Source organism: Cupressus sempervirens, chromosome 9, assembly GCF_028749045.1.
Source record: "Cupressus sempervirens isolate cs-2001-9-10 chromosome 9, ASM2874904v1, whole genome shotgun sequence".
NCBI lineage: Eukaryota > Viridiplantae > Streptophyta > Pinopsida > Cupressales > Cupressaceae > Cupressus > Cupressus sempervirens.
Window position 1 is genome coordinate 573,135,667 of NC_143126.1, and position 27,743 is coordinate 573,163,409.

A 27,743-nucleotide genomic window follows, 5' to 3' on the forward strand; every position below is an offset into this window, starting at 1 on the left:
AGAGGAAATAATTCATAGTAAAATTCTGTTTAATAAAATGTTCTCTGTCAATCGCAGAGGAACAAATGTAAACATTCTTTCTTAAAAAGACTGAACAATGATATGGATGTGGTTGATGGAAACAAAATATTTACACTATCATGATAAAATTTAAATAACAAATTAGAATAGTAAAACTGGTAATGTAAGCACTAGTGTCACCCCTCATAGGTATAACATGAAGTTAGTTTCTAGGAAGCATTCTCTGTGTTAGTAGATGCAGTCTCTTTGTACTTGTAACAGCTAGCAAAGGTCATGAACATGCCCAAATTGAGTAAACTCAAAGAAGCAAGAAGCCAATAAAAGTAATCTAAATGAGATCTATTCAAGTTGTTTGCAAACCAGCAATGCTCCTACTTTCCACAAGTAGCCTTCTCAATGATCAAAATGAGGAAACTACTGAGGAGACTACCAACTCCTAAAACACTCAAATAAATAGGAATACCCAAGCTTTTCATTGTGTTTGGCATCTGATCATAAAAGTACTCTTGCATTCCTACCATTGTAAACACATCAGCCATGCCAAAAAGAACATATTGTGGAAGTAGCCAAAAAACACTGATTGGGATTGTTGCCGAGGGAACGTCTATGAGTCCACTATCCCTTGTTGCATTGATTCTCTTAATTTCTACCCCTGCAGCAACAATCATTGAAATGGCGGAAATGAATATACCAGTTCCTATCCTTTGGAGAAATGTTATACCCCTCTCATTCCCTGATAATCTTCTTGCAATTGGAACAAAGATACGGTCGTAGATAGGGAGCAATAGGATTATAGATATGTTCATGAAACATTGCATACTTGCTGAAGGGATCACAAAATGTCGACCAATTTTTGTATCCATTGTGCTGCCCTATTTTGTGAAGAATGTTGAGGATTGTGCAAAGACAACGCCATACATTAAACATGCCATCCAAATGGGTAATATGCCTAGGAGGAGTTTTACCTCTTCGACCTGTTGTACTGTGCAAAGTCTCCAATTGCGTGTTGTTTTGCACTCAAAGTCTAGTTCATCTTCAATTGTTGCTTTCTCAAGAAACCTGAAAAAAAAAGACTATGAGTTTCATCAAAAAGGAATCTCCCAAGCATATAGGCCCAAAACAAACACAGTTGAGAACTCCAAGCATTTGAACTAGCATTATTCCCAAATGTTGTTACTGAACTAGAATTTGAAATTGCATCCAACATCCCTTTTGTTTGGCATGCCTATAATGGAAAGTTGGCACACATTCCAAAATTCCCCTTAGCCTCATATTAAACCATGACCAATTTGGTCCATTCCCAGTTTGAAAACACAAAACTTATCATCTAAGTCTATCAGATTTTCACAATCCATATTAAATGTTTGCTTTCTTTTCTAGGATCGTGGGATAGTTTTTAGCATCAACCAAGTAGAGTGAGAAGAAACCAAGTAGAGTAAGAAGAAAAAAAACCCAATCTTAAAATGTGATGTTTTGAGTCTGGAGCAAGACTCTGACATATACTTGCATAGTGAGGGTTTGAGACTCCTGAGGGAGGCTGATAGAGTCACCAAGATTAGCCCCTGCCATGTTGCATTGCATGAAGTGTTACTTGGGCATGTTAAAACACTGGAAAATGAAAACTTATTCAGCTACTTTGAAAGCAAATGGACATCTGATTCAGTTTCCAACAAGTGCATATTCAGTTTCTTTATTCACAAAAACTCTTAAATCTGTAGATAATACTGGTTAAGGCATTTTATTCCAAATTACTCTACCCATTAATTGTACCGTTAAGGAAAAGGATTTTGTGAAGGAAAAGAATACTAACAAGTAGGTAGATGAGAGAAGAAACAAGGATTGCCCAGTACCGACCCAAATATGAATCAGCAATAAAAGCACCCAAAAAAGGAAAAATTTATTGTACCCTTGACCATATGTTCACATTTTTCATGTCCCCTTTTCAAATAATTAAAAAATAATAATCTTTGCTAAGACAGGCAGGCCCAAGAAAGTGAAGTTTCGAAAAAAGGGAGTTAATCTTTGGAAACCGTTGGACTAATAAATGATAATTATTATTAAAATATGTTTCATTAACCTCTCTTGGACGTGAGTTACAATTATGCCCTTTTTAAAGAGGATTGGAGGCATTTTGGGGGAATTCCAGAACTTGATTTTCACTCATTCTTTGTTATTCTTCAGAGGCTGCCAAACCTGTGGAGAAGGAGACCCAAGAACGGGAGTTTGCAGGTTTCCAGGGAGACCCAAGAATGGGAGTTTGAAGGTTTTCAGGAAGGCTAAGGATGGGATTTTGAAGCCATTCCATGTGCATGCTCATACAGAGTTTGCCTTTGTGCTTAATAGTGCAGATTTGTGAGTTTTCGGGTGTGTTTTTGTATGAGTTTGGTGTTTACAGTTGAGTATTTCATATCAGTTTGGGTTGCTTCTGTATATCAGACTTTTAAATGTTAAAATAGAGCTGAATATATATATTGGGATGTGATTAAACTTCTGAGATAGATTAGTAGTTTTTTTGTGATGTTTCCGGGCATATTTTGTGCTATTTCGAGAGCCCGATGAGCATAGTTTTGGTCCTACATTTTTGAGCTGTTGTGTAAAGGCTATATAGATCTGGAAATGTCAATTTGTAGGCTTTTATGCTGCTGAAAGTTCTGTAAAAATTTCCATTTTCAGATTTATTAATAATTTGTGAAGTTGGGAAGCTTTTAGCACTATTTTCAGCATACCCGATTTGGGGTTTCTTGAGAAATTTGGTGGATCTTTGTGATATCAGTTGTTTGATTTTGAAAATCTGATTAGAGGTGTGAAATACCATATCAAATCAGAAAAGGGGACATTTTAGTGGTATCAGAGCCATGATCTTGCCAGCCTAAGGGTTTGTAGAAGTTGCAGGTCAGGTTTGACAACTACCCAGATCTTGCATTTCAGTTTTGAGAACTACCCAAATCTTGCATGTCATAATTTATGGTTGCATGTTTCTTCTAATTAGCTGCATGTCAAAATTAATGGGTGCATGCTACTTCTAATCATTTTCATGTTATTTCTTGGTGAATTTGGTGGTTGTAGAAGTTTGCATGTCAGTTTTCACAACTACCCAGATCTTGCATGTCAGTTTTGACAACTACCCAGATCTTGCATGCCATAATTTGGTGGTTGCATGTTGCTTCTAATCAGTTGCATGTCCAAATATATGGTTTCATGTTAGTTCTTGGTGAATTTGGTGGTTGTAGAAGTTTGTATGTTAGTTTTGACAACTACCCAGATCTTGCATGTCAGTTTTGACAACTACCCAGATCTTGCATGTCATAATTTGGTGGTTGCATGTTGCTTCTAATCAGTTGCATGTCAAAATCTATGGTTTCATGCTACTTCTAATAATTTTCATGTTAGTTCTTGGTGTTTGAAGAAGTTATATCCTATTGGGGTTACACTCTACTTTATCCAGAATGGACAGGTATAGTACAGAGTCTCAGAGGACACGATCTTGGACAATTGATATCCAGAGTCAAAACAGTAGGAAGGATGGTTATTTAGAAATTCAAGATAAACTTATGAAAATAAGCCATGACATGTCTAAACAGTTGGTTGAGCACCACCATATAATGAATGATATGTTGTCCGACCCAGCTAAGGTGGATAAGTTGACTGGATTTCTATTTGGCATATTTTCTCACAGGACAGATGACACAATTCCCAAGAAGTTGCATGAGGAGTTTGAGAAACTAGCTGATATCCAGGTAGAGGTCTTAGATTCTACTCTGCCACAGGAGGTGGTGGGAAAGGATATTACATAGATTGATAGTAATGGTCAACTTGATACTCAGATTGAGACAATTGTTTATAGGTCGTCAAAGGGTGATGCCACAGGTATTCAGGATGGTATAGTTACAACAGGTAGTGACTACAGTGTAGTGGGTTCAAATGATGATTATGAGGATGTTGTTGTGCAGGATGGTGAGATACCTGGTAGAGATGAGCAGACATTGAGCATTCATGACTTTGTTGAGAAAGAGTACCAGGCACAGTTAGATGCTTCATCACATGAGATTGAGGCTGGTAGTACTTCACATGATTTGTCCAGCCAGCTGAAGGTGAACAAAGATAGTATTGTGACTTCATTATCTCATCATGACAAGTATGTGGATTTAGTTGGTATTGGTCATATTACTCAGGTGAGGAGTTTTCTTGAGTTACCAGTTGATTCTAGTTTACGGATATGGACTCGAGATTGTTATATTGGTGTTTGGGATTCAGTTGACTGGAGATCTTTAACACTTTTTGGTAGCAGTGTTTGTTTGGGTGCTATCATGGAGTTGATTAGCAGATTACACGACGTTGTCTTTTCTTGTGCCAATATCTTGTCTGATGTTGGTATTAGTTTTTATACACCGATGTTGGGCTTTGTTCATATATCTAGTCGACCATACTTGCTAGAATGTGTTGATGATATTTCATATTTGGCAGTGTGTATAGATGAGTCCCAGGATCATATTGGCATTGATGACATCCAGGAGGATGCAGTGGGAAATTTTGAAGACTTAGTTTCTTTGGGTACAGAGGAGTTGGACAGCAGTGCTACAGTTTTTGATACTCCGTATGTTGATATGAGCTTTAGATTTGATTCATAGGATATGGATGGTAATACTCTAGAGACTAGTAACTTTGAGGATACTCCTTCTGACAGTGCATCAGAGGAGGTTTATAGGAGACAGTCAAGCCAATGCCATCATGTGTCTAATCAGTTGAGAATTAGTGACCGAGACATTGCTATCACTTGCCAACATTTCGATGCTGCTCGTCAGTTGTTAGCAATTTATGGATGGGGTTCTCCTACTAGTGATGAGCAGGGAGGCAGTTATCTTTCCTTGACAGAGTTCCACTCTTTATGGGAGGCTATTCAGATTTTGAGATAGAATTATATGCAGTTGGTAGCCGACAGAGATTATCTAATGGAGTGGGGCAGTACAGCATATGATGCATTGTTGGCCAAGGAAAATGAGTTGAGTGAGCTTACTGAGCAGCTTGAGGTGACTTCTGAGATTCTTGAGAGTACACGGTTGGCTTTCAAGGAGTCATAGTTTCATTTGGCTAAGATGACCATGGGGTTAGAGTGACTATAGTCTTTACCTAATTCTATACAATCACAAGATGTGGTGTTTGGTGATCTGAAGATGTCCATGGCCAAGATTGTCAAAGACAGTGGAGATGGGGATGCATCCATCCTTGATACTAACATTGGCATATCAGGTTCATTCCCACTAGAGTCAGGTTCAATTGAGTTGGGTGTTGTAGCAGATTGTTGTATGCCTGACATGGTGGTGGCCTCTAGTACAGACGGTACAAAGACTAGAGATGTATCAAAGATCATGTGTGATGTTGGTGAGTCGGCAGTTGGCATGGTTCCTGCTAGTAATACTACTCCCTTGGTGATATCTTTGGAGGTAGTAGTCAGTTCCAACATGGTTAATGATCAATTGCAGTTAGTTTCATCTAGATTACAGTCTGAGCCACTGACTGAGATTGGCGAATTCTATCAGCATTACACTGTGAGGTATGCTCATCAATTTACCTTTGATCACCATGTTGATGAGATGATGATACAAATATGTACTTTGGTTCCTAGTGCTTATCATCAGTTATGGGATAGTTTGATGCCTCAAGATGAGATTTGTGATGGGCATGACATGGTGATAGGTTCTGCAGTTGACAGCTTGATAATATGTGACTTAGAGCAGGAGTTTGGGAGTGATGCTTCAGTGGGTGTTGTTATTGATTCTACTCCTTTGGCTATGACATCTCCTGACTTAGCTAGTGATCAGTCACAGTGGGTTGTATCACTTGTTCATGGTGAGCTGTTGACTGAGGTTGGTTTTTTTAATCAACATTATATTGTAGGGTATGTACATCAGTTAGCATTTTATCCTTGTTTTGAAGAGTTGATGGCAGGAAAATTTGGTTTGGATTCCATTTCTTACTCTTTATCTTGTAATGGCTTTTCACCATCAGTAGTGCATGGGAGTTATGGTTATGAGATAGTGGCCAGTGATTTGTAGAGTTGTGTTGACTGTAGGAGTTGTACAGTGTGTGGATTCTCCATACTTGGTATAGTTTCATTCGAGAGCGTTCACCATTGTTGCAAAGTTGGGTTGTACATTTCGTATAGGCTAGTGGGATGTGTTGATGGTATTTACTATGTTGGTAGTTTGATTTGTCCACTTTACTTGGGTTCTGATATTCTAAGAGTTTGTGTCTCATGGGTTTTTGACTGTGGTAATGGTGATTTTGGAGTTTGGTTGAGCTATAATTGCCAGTTTGATTATGGATTCCTCTTGGTCATATTGCAGAGGATCTTGCAGGAGTCTGTGTTAATTGGTAGTAGTATAGTTCATGACTACATTTGGGATCCAGGAGGATTGATTGGTTTATTGTTCAGCCATTGCTTGAGGACAAGCAATGTTTGGGAGGGGAGGACTTGTCATGTCCCCTTTTCAAATAATTAAAAAATAATAATCTTTGCTAAGACAGGCAGGCCCAAGAAAGTGAAGTTTCGGAAAAAGGGAGTTAATCTTTGGAAACCGTTGGACTAATAAATGATAATTATTATTAAAATATGTTTCATTGACCTCTCTTGGACGTGAGTTACAGTTATGCCCTTTTTAAAGAGGATTGGAGGCATTTTGGGGGAATTCCAGAACTTGATTTTCGCTCATTCTTTGTTATTCTTCAGAGGCTGCCAAACCTGTGGAGAAGGAGACCCAAGAACGGGAGTTTGCAGGTTTCCAGGGAGACCCAAGAACAGGAGTTTGTAGGTTTCTAGGAAGGCTAAGGACAGGAGTTTGAAGCCATTCCATGTGCATGCTCATACAGAGTTTGCCTTTGTGCTGAACAGTGCAGATTTGTGAGTTTTCGGGTGTGTTTTTGTATGAGTTTGGTGTTTACAGTTGAGTATTTCATATCAGTTTGGGTTGCTGCTGTATATCAGACTTTTAAATATTAAAATAGAGCTGAATATATATATTGGGACGTGATTAAACTTCTGAGATAGATTACTAGTTTTTTTGTGATGTTTCCGGGCATATTTTGTGCTATTTCGGGAGCCCGATGAGCATAGTTTTGGTCCTACATTTTCGAGCTGTTGTGTAAAGGCTATACAGATCTGGAAATGTCAATTTGTAGGCTGTTATGCTGCTGAAAGTTCTGTAAAAATTTCCATTTTCAGATTTATTAATAATTTGTGAAGTTGGGAAGCTTTTAGCACTATTTTCAGCATACCCGATTTGGGGTTTCTTGAGAAATTTGGTGGATCTTTGTGATATCAGTTGTTTGATTTTGAAAATATGATTAGAGGTTTGAAATACCATATCAAATCAGAAAAGGGGACATTTCAACATTGCATGCAGCAGTTGCAGTGCTTTCATTCAAAACACTTGTGAGATAAATCATCAAATTTGAAGATATGCCGGCATGAGCAAACCTCTCTGCAATCTCCACCCTTGTTATTAACAAATAAATTTAATGGTTGAAAATTTCCTCTGAATGGATAGACTCCTCAAAACCAAAGGAGAAGAGGGTTGGTCATGTTTAAAAATACTTGTCCACTTCTCTCCACATGGAGAAAATGTAGCTGAAAAGAACCTTCAAGGCTTCAACAGCAAAGGAAAACTCAACTAATCCAGATGGAGAAAACATAACTGAAAAAAATCTTCTGTAAAACTTATAAAACCACTTCTGATAGCAAGGGTAAGCAATGCAATACAACAGGAAACACTAAGAGCAATTTTAACAAACACTTACACTAAAGACCTTTCCACCTCACACTGTTTGCTCCCCTTAAAGAGAACACTATTATTTAGCCTTTAGATACTTTAAATTTATTACATTGAATGCAAACCTTAGAGTTGAGAGGGTAGTGAAAACATGACATCATTTAATCCTTGGCACAACTGGCATATGCATATTTCTAAATATCTAATGAAGCACATCTTATGGTAAGAGGAGCATGTCCCAGAATATGGGATTTTGAATTCGGGTAAGCAGCTATTATTTGATGGTCTATCCAAGCACAGATTCTTGACAATGAGGAATTATATCTGCATCCTTACAGAAGGTAATGGAAGGTTATCTTTCTTCAATAAGGAAAATGGATCATGGAGCTACTGGGGAGTGGATGATAGTAGAAAGAACATCACAACTATTGTTAATGCGCATCTATGTGATCCATCATTGATTAATCTTGAATTAATGACTAATGTCCTAGGGGCGAGGTGAGGTGCTAGAACTTGATGACAAATCAACTTCATTGTGTGAGATTGATTTATCTCAAATCACCTTGTCTATATTTTGATCTACATGGATAATTGCACAATCAATCATACAACCATGCATCTCGTGTTGTTACATAGTGTGAGATGTGTGGCAATCAAAGTTCTGCAGCTCTTTGTTATGTTATAATTGGTGAAACTTTCTGATGCACTTTTTGAATGGTGTCATTTTGAGTTGTAATTGCAAAATTATGAACACGAAGTTGAGCTAATAGGCTTGTTCTAGTTTTTTTTCAGAACTCTAAATTTCCATATGGATCAACACTGGCAACGAATACTTTCATGTTTGTTCCAAGTAAATCCTAGAAAAAAAACTGTAGTTATTGATTCCACAAGTTCATATAATTTTTTTTTTTTTCTTGTCCCCCTTGTTGTATTCACATTTTTCTCCCTTGTCTTGTGTGGCAATTACAACAATATCATCATAAAATATGCTTACCTTGCCACAAAGCTCACATAAATATCTATACTAGTGTACTAAGTGGGTTAAAATTTTGTTAGAGAAGGTATGCCTCATGACCTGGAAAATCAAATGAGTTAATTCCAGTTCCATCCACTATTCTGTTATCCAGGATGTTACTAGAGTCTAGGTGAGCTTCACGTCTCCTCTCATTCAATTGGCATGACACTTATAGAACTCTCTTGATGTGGGTATGATCCATACATCAGAGAAATAATTCATTCCTAGAGTATCATTTTGTACAAAATAAGCGACGACTAATTCATCTTCTTGATATATCTTCTCTTAAATGCAATTTTTCTAATTCCTTTTATTGATTTTTTTCATTTCATGCACTGCTTCCTAACTTGTTTCCAATCAAATCCAACATCTTCATTTCATAATGTCAGTTCTATGTTGCACAAGAAGCATGTTGCTTCAATTTATTTTAAGGGCTTTGAGATTATCTATTCATACACAAATTAATGATGACTGATTTCACACTTCTAATAGAAAATGCATACAGCTTTGAAAAAATGAGACCCAATTAGCTTGTTTTCTTAAAGAAAATCAAGTGAACTTCCTATAAATTCCTATTCTATCATACTAAGTGGGAAAAAAATAAAAATAGGTAGAGTGAGTCAGCTAAATCAACCAAGAAAATCACCAATGCAAACCCAAATGATCCTACAGTCAATAGCTGTCCTCCTAAGACCTCTCTTACTGAAGGCAGCTCCAATCCCAATGTTCAATCTATAACAATAAAGAGTCTTGTCTTCCTAGAAGAAATATTAATGTAATATATAGTAGCCACTGCTTAATTAAACTACTAAGCTCAAACTCCTAAACTCCTACCAATGTAGACAAGATGCTCTAAACTCATTATATCATTTATCCACAAATGCTGAAAATTAGTCTACAATGGTGTCAGTAGATGTCGTTTCCAAGATTGTTCATCTCCTCACTATCTATGAAGTTGATTTTATAGAAATTTGCATTAGCATCTTATATAATCTAGCTACCATTGAAGATGGAAGAATAGCGATTGCCAATACTAATGGTTGCATCATGACTATAGCAGAGTTGCTTGATACAGGCACCCCTAAGGAACAAGAACAATCGGTGGCTATACTCTCGTTGCTATGCACCAAGAGCTTTGACCATTGTCAGCTGGTTTTAAGAGATGTACTTTGAAATCAAAAAATGCCCTCTTATATTATTCAAACATTATTTTGTAGACTTGTAGGCAAATATCAACATGAGGCCAGAGTTGTAGATTTGAATATTGATTATTAGATAGGTTCAAGAGATACTAACCAATGTCAAATGCCAAATAGATGATCACCATAGCAACATCCCATTTTTCTCCTTCTTTATAAAGAGGTTGGTTTTTCTGAAGATCACCTAAGAATTCCTTGGGTGAAAGTATGCCCATTCCAGTAATACCTTCAATTGGACTAGATGCAATACCATTTACACATATTCCATAATGCACAATAATTAATAAAGACTATAATGCACAATAATTAATAAATATTGTACAGATTATGGCAAAACCTAATAAATTTCTTATGCTACTCTTTGTTTGAAGAACTACATCTGGGGTTTATAGCCACTTTATAAGTTATCATCATACAAAGGACTTAAATTGGATCCTACATGGCATGGATCAGAAGGCACATTCCAATTAACCAAGAAGATTATGCCTACGATATTGTCATGAAAGAAGACGATGGAAATTGCAGGCAAAACAAGTAAATAGAAATCACCCTCAAAAAAGAAATCATTGAGTTCCAAAGGAAGCTTAAAGATCAATACAGTTTAGCATTACCAAATGAACTTCAGGATAAAATCTCAAAAGAAAATAGTCAAACCAGACCTTGTGTATAGAAAGAAAAGAAAATTATATTAATGTCCACAAGGGACTAGAGATAGCAAAAGTTAAAAAAAAGTTGTAGGAAGATGAAAAGCAGAATTGTCTGAACTCTGAACTTTGAAGGTGTATTTATTATTGAAGTAATATGTTAAAACTTAAGACACATAAATCATTGATAAGTAGGAGATATTTTCCACATCAAGTCAAATTCTAATATTGCTATCAAGATTCAACAGTGTAGTTTTTGAGTCAAACTCATTGAACCATGATTCATGCATAGTAGTTCACACAGACTCATTTCTCATGAGAATGAATGAACACTTTTCACTCATTGCATCGAGGGAGTGCTCACAAAGATGAAGCACCATGACTTGCTCAAAGGCTCAACCATTCCAGTACTACTCCAGCTCAAGAAGGCTTAACTATGGAGTTTCCTCCATGGTTTAAACCACTCTACTTGGAATCCCATTTGCAAAACCTACAACAAGTGTTGTGCCTTATGAACCATTCATTAGAAAGCCCCTTGAGCTCATCAATAGATAAGCCTAAGATATTTTCCACAACAAGTCAAATTGTGATATTGCTATCACGATTCAACTGTACATTTTTTGAGTCAAACCCATTGACCCATGAATATAATATATGACCCAAGAAAGAGGGTGAAATTGTAAATGTAATGGATTAAACATCCTTTCCTCCTACTACCAGATGACTAAAGGTGCTTGTGTGCTAATTGTAACCCCTTTTCTTGTAGTTATTTGCAAAATATATATGGAAAAATGAAATTTCTGAAATGAAAACTCACAATAATACAATCAAATTTCTAAATGAAATGTAACCATAAATACTAGTAAAAGCCTTCAATTACTTAACACAAATATATAATTGGATTTTCATTGAATTAAATCCTACATTGGTCAAAATTAAATAACAAGGATAACATATAGAGCATCACATGTCCCAAAATGCTTTGTCAATAGGACAAGTGGCTAGATAGTGAAAATCTCAACATGGGATGATTATACCATTCACTACTCCCCTACTAACAAAATGTCAAAAAGTATTTAAATGACTATGTGCCATGCAGGTCCCTTTATCCTTAATACCAACATACATGAGGAAGATATGTCTTAGTTCAATGACTAGTTGAACTTTGTATATACACTCAAAGACTTAGGTCTACATTTAAACAAGAAATTCAAAAGCCTTCTGAACAAATCAATCTTATCTCAATTTAGATTATGAAGGCATAGATGTTTGCAAAATGTGGATTTATAGAAAATGTATATTAATTATTTCCATCTGAAAGAGTATGTTAATTAGAGAAGGATAACTTATCAACAAAATCAAAATGTTGAATACAAAATATCTACACAAAAAATATCCAGCAGTGTATCTACAAAAATTAGAATTGCTATAATCTGACACATTTAAACCTAGAATATATTGACTACAATTGCATTCAAAATAGTGAAATATTTCAACGCATCCTTGGTCTTTTGGTGAAGTTGAAAGTTGAAATCATCCATAACATAAAAAAGAAAATAATAAGTGATTTCCTTCTTATGATAAGTTTGAAGTACTCACATTTATTTTAGTTATCTCTAAAATCATTTATTTTTTGGAGATCTCCCTATGTTCAAATGATTTCATATGGACTGTAGGGATGCCAGCTGGCAGCCCTAAAATTCTATGGCGTTAGATATTACAAGGCTCATATGATCAGCATTAAACATTAAACGATTAAGCAAAGCCATTGGATTAAACTAAAATGTTTGTGTTCGTAATGAAGAAAAGAAACATGCACCCACATGCTTCGACTAATTATGTACCAACAAATGCTTTGGTAACTGAGCACTACCACATGTAATACAAAGGTGACATTATTTGTGATCTGCTTGGTTTGTTGAAGAGATTTCAAATAGAGATGAAATATATGCATACAATACCTAGGTTAGTTGTGTAGAAGTATATAGATATAAATTGCTTTATGGTTGAAACTAATTTGGCATGCATGGAGGTTACTAATTAAAGTGTAAATATTTAGTGATACAATAAATGCTACAAAAACTTTAAAATGTGGAATTGTACGAGTTAGTGCCAAGCAATTGATTTGATCCTCAAGAAATTGCTGGAACTATTGAAAATTGTAGCCTGGTGATGAAATTTATGAGAAGAATTTACCATGAGTATCAAGAGGTATCAGTAAAAGATGCAATTGCATCCATTTCCCATTTTAAAACAAGAGCATCAACAAAATTATCCAAGCCTTCACCCTGCATTATATCTTCAATAGGATGATGAGTTATCCCAACTCGGTGATCTGTTACACGCCCCTGAGGAAAATTATATGTTACGAATTCCAATCACACTTGACACTACTCCTGAGGATAAAGAGCACAATCGAAACAACTTCATGGCCAATGAGGTTAGTAATTTAGAAATTTAAGAGATTATGACAAAGGCGACGCATGAGGCTGAATACATTGAAGATGATGTGCTGAACAACGAAAAGAAGGAGATATAACAGAGATAGAACCTTACTATTCCGGTAGAGGTTACACTGAAGCTGCCAAATGCTGCTGGAACTCAAACAGTAAAACTAGCCTAGAGGATGTGTTAGACATGTTTATATGGTGGCCACAAGCGTGGAATTGAATGATATATTCACACATCAAGTCAATGGCTTTTAATGACTCGAAGGTTCCATGTTTCTCAATTCATTTGTTTATCCACTTCCATCACAGCATCCCAGATCATCATGTATTCTCCACGAAGCTGCAAAAATTGAATGGAATCTTAATGAAATTGACCATTCATTCACTCTATTCAACAACTTTGTAATGGACGCTCTGTGCAACTAAGCTTTGAATGGCCATGGTGATAGAAATGAGAAGCATCACAATTCTATGGAGTTTCTTTGCAATTGCAATTTACAAGTGCTTGGGAGATATGGGCATGGCTACTTTTTATTCTCCTCCTTATGTTCATAAGTTCTACTGCTCTCTACTTCTCTCTTGGCTTTTGATTCAATTCATTTATTGTTGTCTTTGAAACTTTGAGTTTTTCAAATCAGAGATCTATAGATCTATTTGGATGATGAATCATCGAGTATGATTTGAATACTGATATTAAAAACTTTGGATCTACTATTTTGGATGTTGATTGTACAATGTGATTTCAAATATAGATACTCAAAATCAAGCATCTAACTTTTTTGATAATGAATCATAGAAAGTTGTTTGAAACCAGGTTATGAAAATTAGAGATCTTGGATCATAGAGTGTGATTTTGAAATGTCGATATCAAAATCAAGTGTCAAACTTTACTATAATGAATCATAGAACATGATTTGAAATTCGTTATTTCATTTGAAGCGATGTTCTAAAAATTAGAGATCTTAGATCATAGAGTGTGATTTTGAAATGATGATATCAAAAATTGAGAGCTTACATTCTGATAATAAATCCATAGTGTGGGATTTGAAATGTCATGGGATCTTGAAATGAGAATGATAGACTTAGATATTGTAAATATTTGGTAATTAATTTAATCACTAGATTCATATTGGAATGTTTTGTGAAACAAAAATTGTTGGCAGCCTCATAATGCTATGGGAATGATGAAAAGCAGTTTCCAACTGGAAATCTATTTGCAGCAGTGAGTGATGCAATTTGGGACAATGGAGCAGCTTGTGGGAGACAGTATAGTGTCAGATGTCTCAGTGATACAAATCAAATCTCACAAAATCCATGCTCAGACAACACCAATTCCACTATTGTCAAGATACTCCATTACTTCTCTTCTAACTGCAATGGAACACTTCAACTCTCTGCTAATGCCTTCAAAGATATTGCTACTTCCACTATAGGTACAATCAATATTGAATATGATCAGTAAGTTTATATTTAAATTTTAATTTGGTCATTATTCTTTAAAATAAGATGTGGGCCTATTTATTATTGAATAGTCTCCTCCCAATTCATCCAAATTAGATTTGGGGGTTGGGTTATAGACATTTCAAACCTATAAAACAATAAAAGAAAACACTAATCTTCAACCTAGAATTATCTCAAGTTGTTAAAATTGGTAGCTTTCAATGATTATTGACTTTGATGTGTTCTATTGCAGAGTATAATAGCATCAAGTTCTATTACACAAGTGTTAGGAAACTCTTTTGTTTAAGGTTGCCATGAATTGGGGAATTAAAGGTCAGAAACATTGTGTAAAGAGAATTATTGTATAAGCATCTTATTTATTCCATTTTATGTATCACACAACTTCTGTAATAACATTAATATATATTGTAGCCCATTCCAACATTATCACATTCATTGTGATTGTCTATTGCAAATGTTCCTTATCATTATATGTGGAATAGTGTAAACTGATTGTTGATATATATTTGATTAATCTTAATTTCCTCTAAAAATTTATTTTGGAAGATGAAATAATAAAAGAATGGAAGATCCCATAGGTGTGATAGTGGAATCAAATTTAAAATCCTACAAAGAGGGAGTGGAGATACAAATTCCCATCTCCAAAGAATTTTTCAGAACCAAACCCAATTGTGTGGAATTGATAATTTGTTCTTGGGAATTCCTAGTTCAAGTGATAAGTCATGGCCTTCTATAGAGAGTTTTCTTTGTTAGATCCAAAACAATTTGGGTAACATCGTCAAGTTTATGGTATTCCTGATTGTTTTAAGAAGGATACAACTAGTAGAAATTATTGAGGGTTGCCATGGATGATGGATGGCACTAGAATTTATCTAAGATATTGGGAACCAAATATCTAATAAAACATACAATTTTCAACCTCTATATGGATATCCGAATTGAAATTAGCCCCATCTAGATGCATGAAGTCAGCAATATAATACCACAATGTAGTAAGGGGAACATTGATGTAGAGAAATCTCAAGGAAAAATAATGGAGATGCTTACAAAAATTTTCATGGGAGGGTAAACTTTATAATGTTAAATCATTAGTCATAATCTTGACAATTAGTGACAATTAGTGATATAGTGAAAGGAATAATTGGATGATGGAACATAAAGTGACCTTTCAGATGAATGATCTATTCAAATGGATGGCCTTTGTCTAAATTGATAAGAAATGAATGGCCTATTGTAAATTGATAAGGAGCATGTAATGTCTTGACTTTTATACCACTCAATTACTGAATAATAAATGAAGGTAAACTATTTTTCCATTTCACAAATATGATAAGCACGTCACTGTTCATATTTGCACATAATGTATTGAAACTAAGCAACACTATGATCCAGCTATTGTGACACCTCTCTCAGGTAGCCGACATAAATTAATCTATTAAGTTATAACTATTTTTTTCCTTAAAATTTTATACAACGCTATGGTACACAATGCGGAAGCAATATGAAACATACACATTAAGCAATGCAAATATAGTTTTGATTACTGAAAGCTTCCTTACTGTTCCGGCGAAGGTTGCACTGAAGTTGTCAAACATTGTTGGCACTGGCAATAAAACACTGTTGGCACATAATCTTCAAACCCTTCCTCTGCTGGCACCACAAAATGCAATAAACGATAAATATTAACTGCACATCCACAGCCTTTCTTTCGGTCACACGGCAAGATTGAAATTAGGGCATGGCAAAGAGCTTTTTTTGGATTTTGACATAGTGTATAAGTTCGTGTTGGTCAAAATTTTGACCAACACGAGCTTCTAGTTAAAAAAATTATATACGTTGCCTTGCATAAAATGACCAATTTGACCCCATTCTATTAGATGGTCAAAAATTTTGGTCTAAAAATGGGATCAAATGTACTAGTGGAGTTTTTGAACTTTCTAGTTTTATTAAGTTTGTCTAGTCCAATACTCTTGATGTATATTTGTGATATGTCTTTTTTGCAAATTTGAAGAGAATACACCAGTTTAGCAAGATTTAGATGTCCTAATTCTAAGTCATTCTAAGTTTTATGCAATTTTATACAATTTTCAAAGAAAGTTAATGAAGAACATGAACTATCCCCATTTATGTTCTCTCTGAAGCTTGTCTCCTATCCTACTATATGGCTATTTTTAAGTCGTAGAAGTAGAAGCTTGTCGAATTGAATGCAATTAATGTTAAATTGTATGTCAATTCATTATTGCTTTTAATTTAATGAATTAAGTAAATGCTTTAGTGATATTGATGGGATTCCCATAAATAATAGGATGGATGTTGGTAAGTATGAGATCTAGTGAGAGCTATTGATAGTATTGGTTGTAATGCAATCAATTAAATCTAGCAATTGAATAGACTCTGAATCCTTAATGGATAGGGCACTGATCTGATTATTTTAATTTGCATAAGGAAATTCATAGATCAACATCAAGTTCATTTTAAAATCAATTTTATTTCATTGTGCAAGGTTGTAAATGTTGGTCAACACTCGTTTGCGTTTGATTTTGGAGTCTTAGATAGCTACTATTTCCTAAAATATTTGTAAACCTAAGGAGAATTGTGACCAAATCTACTTATGAGGGATGCATATCACCTGAAAATGTCAAGGAATGGATAAGGAAAGTTAGAGATAGAAGATGAGAATTAGAATGAAACTAATAGCAATCTCATACAATAGCATTCATTTGAATCATCCCCTAAGTACACCCACCTTGGTTATGTAGAGCCTAAAGAGTAGAAAACCAATCTTGGTTTTTTTGAAGTTGGATCCAAGTAATATACATATATAATTATTAATGGGAAGTAGCTAGCTCCTAGATTTTTGAGTATTATTGTCTTGGTATTGAGCTCAGTAGTTGAAAAACACCAACAGTATGCTATCATACCTCCTCACTTAGGCAACCTCTAATTCCTCACAATACAAAGTCATGTAATTAAGTATAATCTAAAACACCATTTTCATAGTTAAAGTAGTTGAACAAGGTATAAAATGAGTTTGAAATGGACATTGTGCATGTGCTCACTTATAGGAGTGAAAGGATTTTATGCTCTAAATACCTAAAAAAAGAATTTGACCATCTATAGTCCATATTTAAGAGCCTAGATGTGCTTACCCAATCAATCCATGCTCTATTTAAGGATCCTTAGTATGTACTTGAAATGATAAATTAGTCTATAAGAGTCACTTAGGTTTCATTTTCTTCTAAAAAATGTTTCCCACCCTTGGATAGCTTGGACATGAAGAGTCCCGCAAAGTTATCTATATAGGGAAACTAGATCAATACCAACTATAATACTTGATATGAAGAAAATTTAAAAAGAATTTCATCTTAAATATCATTTCAACTTAATAGTTAAGCACAAAGCCAAGGGGTATAAAAAGGAGAGAAAGGCTAGAAAAACATATACAATATAAGAAATTGCACTAGTACATTAGTTCTACCACAAGTAGTCACAATATTGAATTATCTAGATAAAATACATAGGAAAATGATTAGATAACCTAACTCAATAAGTGACTCTGTATTTTTTTTTTTAGTGGAAAAATGAGATCCACAACTAAAGTTCCTCACATGTGTAAAGGCCTTGTCCTATTATTGCATGTGCATCTAAGTCTTGTGTTGTCACTGAACACTTTTGAAGCTTGCGGGAAGGAAGTTAGAGAGTGGTGAATTCAATGCCTTAATTGAAGTAGATACATTTTTTCATCATTTTCTCTACCCTTGGTGTCCCAACCACCTCTTTGCATTCTAGTGTAGTATCCATATTTTCTATGGTTAGCTTTGGATCTTTTCTACCTTCCAAGCAAACAAAGGGTTTAGTGAAGGGTCTGATTTGGGGAAGAGACTTTGACCCACCCTATCCTCAACAAAGGTCACTTAAATGTTAATTATGTTCACCTATCGAAGGCTTACAATAAAAAAAACTCCTCCTTTGGAGTCTACTTGTCCATTAATTTCCAAGTCTAGAATAGGGCTAGGGGTAAAAAAACATACGTGTTGATACATAGTCTATATTTATTTCCAATCTTATATCCATCTCATTAGAGGTTAAGATGGTGGAAGAAATCAATCAGAATGCCTCTATTTTTCTTCTCCTAGAGTCATCTATTTATTCAAAGGTTTTTGGCCTAGTCTCCCAAAGATACATGTTTGGATCTCATTACTAGTATAATTCATACCTTCACCATGGCTATGATTTTGTTAATTTCCAAATTTTACAATGTTATTTATAGAATTATTTTTTTTGACCATTTATTCAGCTGGGAAGATCCCTTTATGGTTAAATTGTTGCATCTAGATTCAAACCCTTCCTCTGAAACTTTCAATAAGATAACATTTTGCTTTATTCATCCCTACCTCTCTTTTTATCTTTGGGATGATTCTCTCCTTGAGAAATTGGTTAAGGCTCTTGGGGATTTTTTGATGGTGGAGAAGGATTACTCTCATTCTTACTACTTGACCTTTCTTGGATTTTGGTGGATTTATATTTCTCTAAGGGGCTTCTTGAGGAGATTAAGATTGTTTCTCCTAAGGATTGTTGGATTTATCTTTTGACTATGAAGGGATTCCCTTAAGATATAGGAGGTGCTTTAGAATAGGGCATGTTATAGCTAAGTGTGATCTTACAAAAATGAAGAAGGATACCTCTTAGTGGAAAAGTGGTTATGTTCAACATTACACAATTGGCAGGAACTTTTTGCCTAGTAAATATTCTCTCACGCTACTACATTTTTGCACTAATTCATGATGATGATTCGTCATATCGATCAATGACACTTTTTTGGATGCCTAACTAAAATTATCATCACCAAATGAGTGTTAAAATTTGTGATGATTGAATCCTCAATCACATGTCCAATGTCAACTAACATTGCAATGCCCATGCCAAAGATGTCAAAATAGAATAATGATGAGAAACATTTGATTGGGCTTGTGTCAACATCTAGTTGTCAAAAAATTGACACACTTTCTAACATGCTATCACGTGTATAGAAACCATTTTGGACACAATTTTGATTTTTTAAAATTATTTAACAATATACATCAAAATTTATGCTAGAAATTATCCATGTTACATTGAAATTTTGATGACTTGTGAATGGTACTTTTGAGAAAGTAAGCCAAGGGGTGATAAAATCATGATCCATGTGCATGGACAGTAGGAGGATCTAAAAACCCATAATTTCCAACACGTGTGCATTTCTATTTGAGGTGGATAGGTTTTTAAGGTTATAGATTATTGTAAATGTCATAATTTTGGCTTTTATTGGCGAGGAAAAAAAAAAAAACTAATAGAATAGAAGATTGCTAACCAAAATAAACTATGAACACCCTTACTATAATAATTATAATCAAAACAACTATGAACACCATTATTAAAAAAACCACCAAGAAGTGCTGAGCACCAATAATTTTCTAAATATCCTCAACATATACAACCTTTACCTCTTACCTTAATGGGTATTTTTAAGAGATATTATTATTTTTGGGGATTTGTTGTTAATAATGAAGGATTTTGAAAATCATATGGTTATCTACCATACTGAGTAAAATCTTTTTATAGTAAGGGGGTATGGGCTTAATAAAAATTAGTGGATTTTTGGAATTGGATTTTGGAGAGAAATTGCTCTGAGTGTTCTTCCAAGCTATCAAAGATTGTGATCTTGCTTAGGAGAGAGATCAAGGATAATCAAGTACTAATTTGCCAATGCTAGGAATATTAGAATGGTTTAGATTAACTAAGAGGGGGGGTGAATTAGTTATCCTCAGGTCCGAATGTACCAAATTCAACTTTTAAAAGCTTTACACAACTTATTCAATCTCATAAAACAACTCAGTCCATATAGCATATCATCAACAATTTAACATTCTTTAACTCTTTGTTATGTTTCTGTGTGTCGACTAACAATAAATAAAAAATTGTAACAATAACATGCATAAAGTAACACCCACACAAGTAAATGACACTTTGACACTGAGATTTAATGTGAAAACCCAATTTGGGAAAAACCACCAAGTAACATGCTACCATTTTTTCACTCTTTTGAATTGAGCTCAGTTAAGAGACAACCTTGTTGTAAGTTATAATACACATTATTAAATGTAACCTTGTTAAAGGATTTATTCACCCTATTAGGAGTGCCCTTGTCAAAGTACTTTATATCATTCCATTAGAATGTCACCTTGATTAGAGGACTAACAAAATGACAGATAGGTCAACCTTGATTAAAGGTTTTAACTACCACAATGGTTAGAATGTAATAGTAGGTTTGATCTATAAAATATAAATTACTTTAAAAATTCAAATCTTCATCTACTCATATATTAGTTCATTTACTGGCCTCCATTATCATCTCCATTACTAATTTTCTTGGCATCCCTTCAAGAAATCACACTTCACTGATCTCTTCATACTTCTCCTTTTTCGCTCTTCTCTTCACAACTTCTCCTTAAGATCGCCAATCAACAATGAACCAACTTTATAAAACATCTCTTATGTCTCCTTAAATAGGTAATTTTGATCTTTTTCCACTTAAATATCATCTTTAATCTTAGAGTTAGGTCATATTCATTGAATCCTTCCATCATGTTGTTCTCCTTCTTCTTCTAGAAACTTATGATCAAATAATTTCCTTTGATTGCATAAAAAACTCTCCTCATGCATTAAATATGCTAGTTCAACAATCTTTATTATCAATACACTTTGACTAATCTGAAATTCCAACTATGTCAGCCTCAATCTTGATTCTTTCACAAATAGTAACTTTTTTTGTCACATTAAAATCATTATGTTCTTCTACTCGGCCATCACTGTGTAGCTTGACATATGCTACTAAGTTTTGCTCAAAAGAAACTAGCTTGCTTGGCCATCACATTGCTTGGTCACTAATAACATTTCCTTCATCAACTTGCTCAACAATAACTAACACTCATCTTATACTATTTTTTTAGCTTCTACTTAAGTTCCTTAATCTTTTGCTTCACTTGCTTCATTGATCGACCAATACTGATACTCAGTCATGCGTAGAGTTTAACTCAACTCTTGTCATTTATCTCATGCATTAATTCAATTGGATTCTTCACTTCATGTAATGCTTAAACAACACATTATATTTCCAATGACTAACTTATCAAGTGCCCATTATTTTTCATGATACTTAACTTCTCATTCTCAACAACATCACTAGCTCACCTTGTTATCTCTTCTTTTCAAATCCTCTTCATCAATCAAATGATATAGCATTCTATAGTGTTAGTAAATGTCTCTACGGTAGGTTTGACAATGTATTACCAATAGGTTTGACATCAATGACAACATAAACAATCATTCCAATTGTAGTTTCCAACAATCTCCCTCTTTGGCATTGATGACAACACCTCTAGTTAACATGTGATGCATAGTCTTCAAACTTGTATCATGTACTCCCAATATGTTTGTGTTTTCTCTTTCTTAGTTTCATTTTGATTCTCAACCATGTAATATATGGATTCTCCCTCTAACATCAACTATAATAGTATCAAACTTCTCAATGGTATACAACTCCCTCTTTTCTAATAGATTCATATGTCACAACACTTCTAGCAATATATGTCTCCTCTTCCATTTAAGCACATAATTTGTCTCTATCATATCTCCCTCTTACTAATAGGGATGGCAACTAAACATCTCTCCATTTATATGTAGCCTCATGATAACTTGTACACACTCTCCCTCTTTGACAACAATGTGAAAGACATCATTTACATACATCTATTCTCTTTGATCTAACATGCATAACAACTTCATGTCACCGATCTAACTGATATAGAAATGTCACTGCATGATTCATCTTGCTTTAACTCTTTGCAATTTCATCTACTCATATTTTAGTTTCTTTCTTTTCACACCTTTAGGCAGCTCCTAAAGTGTGACCTCCTACATCAATGTGTAAGATATTCAGATCACACAAATTCGATGCAATGCAGCATCACTTCTTAGGTTGCTTCAAGTAGGGGAATAACCACATAAATTACCTTTTAGATACTCAAAATAATACTTAGATAGTTTCATTGTAAATATCTCAACTATTTGTTCCTTTGTGTTCACATATTCCAATCTCACCTCTTTATCTTGTACCAACTCTCTCAAGGAATGATATGTAATCTCAATATGCTTAGTATTTGTGTGCATCATACGATTCTTTGATATGTTTATAGCAGTTATGATATCACAATATATCACAACAAGTTCAATAATCTCTTCCTTCACACCTCTCAAGAATTGCTTGATCCACACAATATTAGAATAGTTTACTAATGCAATAACATATCCAACCTCTATTGTAGATTGTGAAATATAATTCTGCTTCTTACATGTCCAAGAAATTAATCTTCTTCCTAGAAGGAAAGCTCATCCACTTGTACTTTTTTCTATCACTAATGTTTCCTGCCCAATCAACATCTCTATAAACCTTCAATTTAATTTTTTTATTCTTCTTGTACCATAGTCTATCATCTTTTGATCCTTTCAGATATCTTAGAATCCTTTTCACTACCATCATGTGATTTTATGTAGGATTATCAGAGAATCTAGAAAAAATTCCAACTACTAATGCAATGTTACATTTGTTATGTATAACATATTACAATTTTCCAATCATTGACTTGTATAATGTTTGATCACCTCAGTTGAATCATCATTCTTTGACAATTTATGTCCAGACACCATAGGTGTTCCAATTGGTCTTGAGTCTTCCATTTCAAAAAAAAAAGTATCTCCTTGGTATACTTGGATTATGTAATGTAGATACCTTTCTTCATCTGATAAACTTGCAATCCAACAAAGAATTTTATCTCTCCAAAAATTAACATCTCAAATTCCTTCTTCATTTCATCAGCAAAAGACTCACACAACAAATCTTGTCCTCCAAATATGATATCATCAACAAAAATTTCATCTAGCAATATCTTACTTTCAGATCCACTTTTCAAGTATATATTGCTATTGCCATTAGTTCTTGCAAAGCGAAATTTCACCAAATAATTTTGTAACCTTACATATACTCTAGGGGCTTGTTTCAAGCCATATAATACTTTGTGTAACTTACATACCATATTACTCTAGCTAGGATCAACAAATCCTTCAGGTTGTTTAATGTAGACTTGTTCCTCCAAGATTTCATTTAGAAATGTAGATTTGACATCCATTAAGTATACTTTGAATCCTTTGTAAGTAGCATATGCAAGCAAAGTTCTCACTCCTTCCAGCGTTGCTACTAGGGAAAAAGTCTCACTATATTCAACTCCTTTCTCTTGTGCATATCCCTTACAAACTAGTCTTGCTATATTCTTTTTGACTCGACATTTCTCATTCGGCTTATTTTTGAAATAACCCACTTAGTTCCAATCACATTCTTATCCTTTGGTCTAGGTACGAATGTCCAAGTCTTTTTTTTCTTAATTTGCTCAATTTTGTCATTCATTTCTCCTTTCCAATATTTATTCTCCAAAGCTTCTTTGGCTGATTTGGTATCAAATTTAGATAATAAACATGTATCATTCTTCAATTTTCTTCTTATTGTGACTCCAAAATATTTGTCTCCAATGATATGATTTGATGCATGATGTCTTCTCACATACCCTACCAAAATAGGTTTAGGTCTTCTTACTTCTTGTTGTGGTTCACTGGATTGTTCATTTTCATTTGTATCTTGTGTATTTTCTTGCAACTCAACTTCCTCTATCTGATGGTAAGTAGTATTTGTCTATAATTCAACTCCTATAGCCTGTTGCTCTACACAACTCTTTTGCAAAACCTTGGTAATGCCTGGCTATTGATGCACTACTTGTGTCACCAGTCATATGATGTGAGAAACCACTATCAATTATCCATTTATCATTCTTACTCACATGTGAAATCAGTGTAGTTTTCTCATCTTCGTCAAAATCATCTTGTATTGTAACATAAACAACTTCTTAATCGTGATCATTAGAACCATCTTCTTTAGCAATGTAGCAAGATTTCTTACCTTTATCTTTGTAGTCTTTTTTACCTTTTTTGTCTCTATTGTCTCTTCTTCCTCTATTCTTGATATTTTTCCTTTACTCCTCCTCATCTTTGTCAAGACACCTTGCAAAAATATGACCAACTTTCTTACATGTAAAACAAATAATAGGAATTTTACCTTTGTATTTTTCTTTTCCTCTAGGTAGTATTCTAGCCAATGGTGCTTCAAGATCATCATCAAATTCACTCTCACTTTCTACATACTTACTCTTCTTCTTTATCTTAGATCCATCAAGGGTTAGTGTTCTTTAAATGCAAATTTAATACTAGCAGGTCAATAATTATTAAAAAAATTTACAATTCAAATGCAGTAAGTCTGCTAACCAGACTATCCAAAGTTAGATCATTACTAGATTTACATCTCAACTCTTGTATTGAATAAACTCTAATAGCATAAGAAAGAAGTAAAGTTCTCAATACATTTATTATCACAATCTCTTTAGATACAATTCCTCCATTACCTTTGATAGAATTCACCACCTCTTTAATTCAGCCACAATACATACAGTGGTCTCACCTTCTTTCGTTCTCATATCATCAAACTTTCCTCTCAAGATTTTTGCCTTAGCTCTCAATACATTTTTCTCTCCTCCATGGATTTGTGCCAAATTTTCCCACATTTTCTTTGCAGTAGTGCAACCTTTCACATCATGAAATTTAGCATAACTTGGGGTTGCTACAAGTTCAATCACACTTCACTAATATTTTTATACTTCTTTATTGCTTTACTCTCAAGAACTTCTCCTTAATATTTCCAATCAACAACAAACCAAATTTATAAAACATCTCTTATGCCTCCTTAAATAGGTAATTTTGATCTTTTTCCTCTTAAACATCACCATTGATCTTAGGTTAGGTCATATTCATTGAATATTTCCATCATTTTGTTCTCCTTCTTCTAGAAACTTCTAATCAAATCCTTGCCTTTGATTGCATAATAAACTCTCCTCATGCATTAAATATGACAGCTCAACAATCTTTATCATCCATGTGCTTTGACTAATCCAAAATTCTAACTTTTTTGGTCTCAATCTTTATTCTTTCATAAACTATAACCTTTTTTGTCACTCGGCAATCACTATGTTCTTTTGCTTGATCATCACTATGTAGCTTGGTACACTTTTTAATTTCACTCGGCAAAAACTAGCTCACTTGGCCATTACTATGAATGGTAAATACTAACATTTCCTTTACCAACTTTCTCAACAATAACTAAAACTTGAATTATACTATTTGTTTATATTCTACTTAAGTTCCTTAATCTTTTGCTTCACTTGCTTCATTAACCAACCAATACTAATATTTAATCATGCTTAGAATTTAACTCAGCTCTTGTCATTTCTCTCATACATCAATTCACTAAGCTTATTCACTTCATATAATGATTCAACAACGCATTATCTTGCCAATTATAAACTTATCAAGTGCCCATTGTATTTCTATGATACTTAACTTCTCATTCTCTATAACATCACTAGCTCACCTTGTTATTTCTCCTTTTCAAATCCTCTTCATCAATAAAATATTATGGCACTCTACACTATTAGTAAATGTCTCTCTAGTAGATTTGAAAATGTCTTACCAGTAGGTTTAACATCAATGATAACATAATAATTGTTCCAATCATAGTTTCCAACAAGGAATTCATAGGGCTCATCACTAAATTTGGCCATTGAAGGTTCTTTCCAACAATCATGGCCTAAACTTTCATCTTCTCAAGGGATTGTCCATCTAATATGTCAAGGTTTTAAGAGGAAATGACTTAGTAATTTTGTATCAATCTCTTCCCCATATTCAGCTTATTTTCTATACTTAATTGCACTAAGAGATAACATGATGACATATTGTTTCCACTAGCTAAATTGATCTCATTGACAATGTAAATAGATATGAACTTTGATGAAGAAGAGCATATAAAGCATTTGATTGCATGCAAATTTAAGAGTTCTTGATATGAGTGATCACAAGGAATGAAGTATCTTGATATGAGTGATCACAAGGAATGAGGTGACAAAAAGATGGAATGAATCCACCTTTCAAATAGAATCAAGAGACTTAAAATAGATAAGGATGAATGCAACAACACATTAGAGTATTTCAAAATATTTATAGTCTTTACATATAAGGAAAGAGGCAAAAAAATGACTATCCTTACTATTATAAGTTACAAAGTAGATATAAAAAAAATTATTTTGACTTTATATATTTACAAATAGATCTAAGGTATTTGTAAGTAGGGTGATATATAAGTGGTAGCATGCTACTTGAAAAAAAATACTTTAATTAGTTTATTGTACTAAGATACATCACATGTTCACAAATTAAAATGATTCTTATTAGTAGTGTGTTCAAAATTCATTATTACTCGAATCATCATCCTAGGATCAACTTCGGATGAATGCTAATGTGCTATAATAATATACAATGTATTAGTTTTTCTCCAAAATATGGATGTAGGTAAGATAAACTATTCACATTATGAATTTTGACATATTTTGTTATTGTTACAAATGCAATTGTTTTTTTCTATTAAAAACATATCTAATAAATTCTAAGTAGGATGAGCTTTATGTCTAAGCATGGAAATAGTAAGCAATGAACTCAAATAAGGGTCATGTTGTCAAGTGTTAAAATTATTCTCATATAGAAAAATCAAAATGATCCTTATTAATAGTGTTTTCAACATTCAATACTTTGTTATTGTTGAAATGTAGTCAAATTTATTTTATTAAAAATAATTATAATCTATTTACAACTAGAATGGATGTCATATGAAAATTCTAAACAATAAATAGATTGCCATATTACTTGTGTTATGTTTTTATTAGCCATATCTCACTCTCATTTCACCTCAATAATGAAAAACTCAACCATGGGGTTTAGAAGAAGGAGAAGTGGGCTTGACAACATATCACCTAAAAAAGGATTCTAGGTTATAAGAAAGTTGAGTAATGCATTGATTGTAAGTAGTAAAAATAGTGTATTGTTTGGATTAAAGTATTCCTATTCCAAATTTAGTTACAACAAAAAAACATGACTATAGTTACACTAGAATGAATGTCGTGTTAAAAATATTGATAAAGAATGATTGTGTCATTTTTTTG

The 27,743-nt window shown here is 33.9% G+C and overlaps 1 pseudogene; it reads right to left on the reverse strand.

Annotated features, from left to right (window-relative positions):
• Window positions 1-230: 230 nt before the first annotated feature.
• The window catches only part of LOC149539962 (protein NRT1/ PTR FAMILY 5.12 pseudogene), a 71,496-nt pseudogene continuing 43,983 nt past the window's right edge, over window positions 231-27,743 (reverse strand).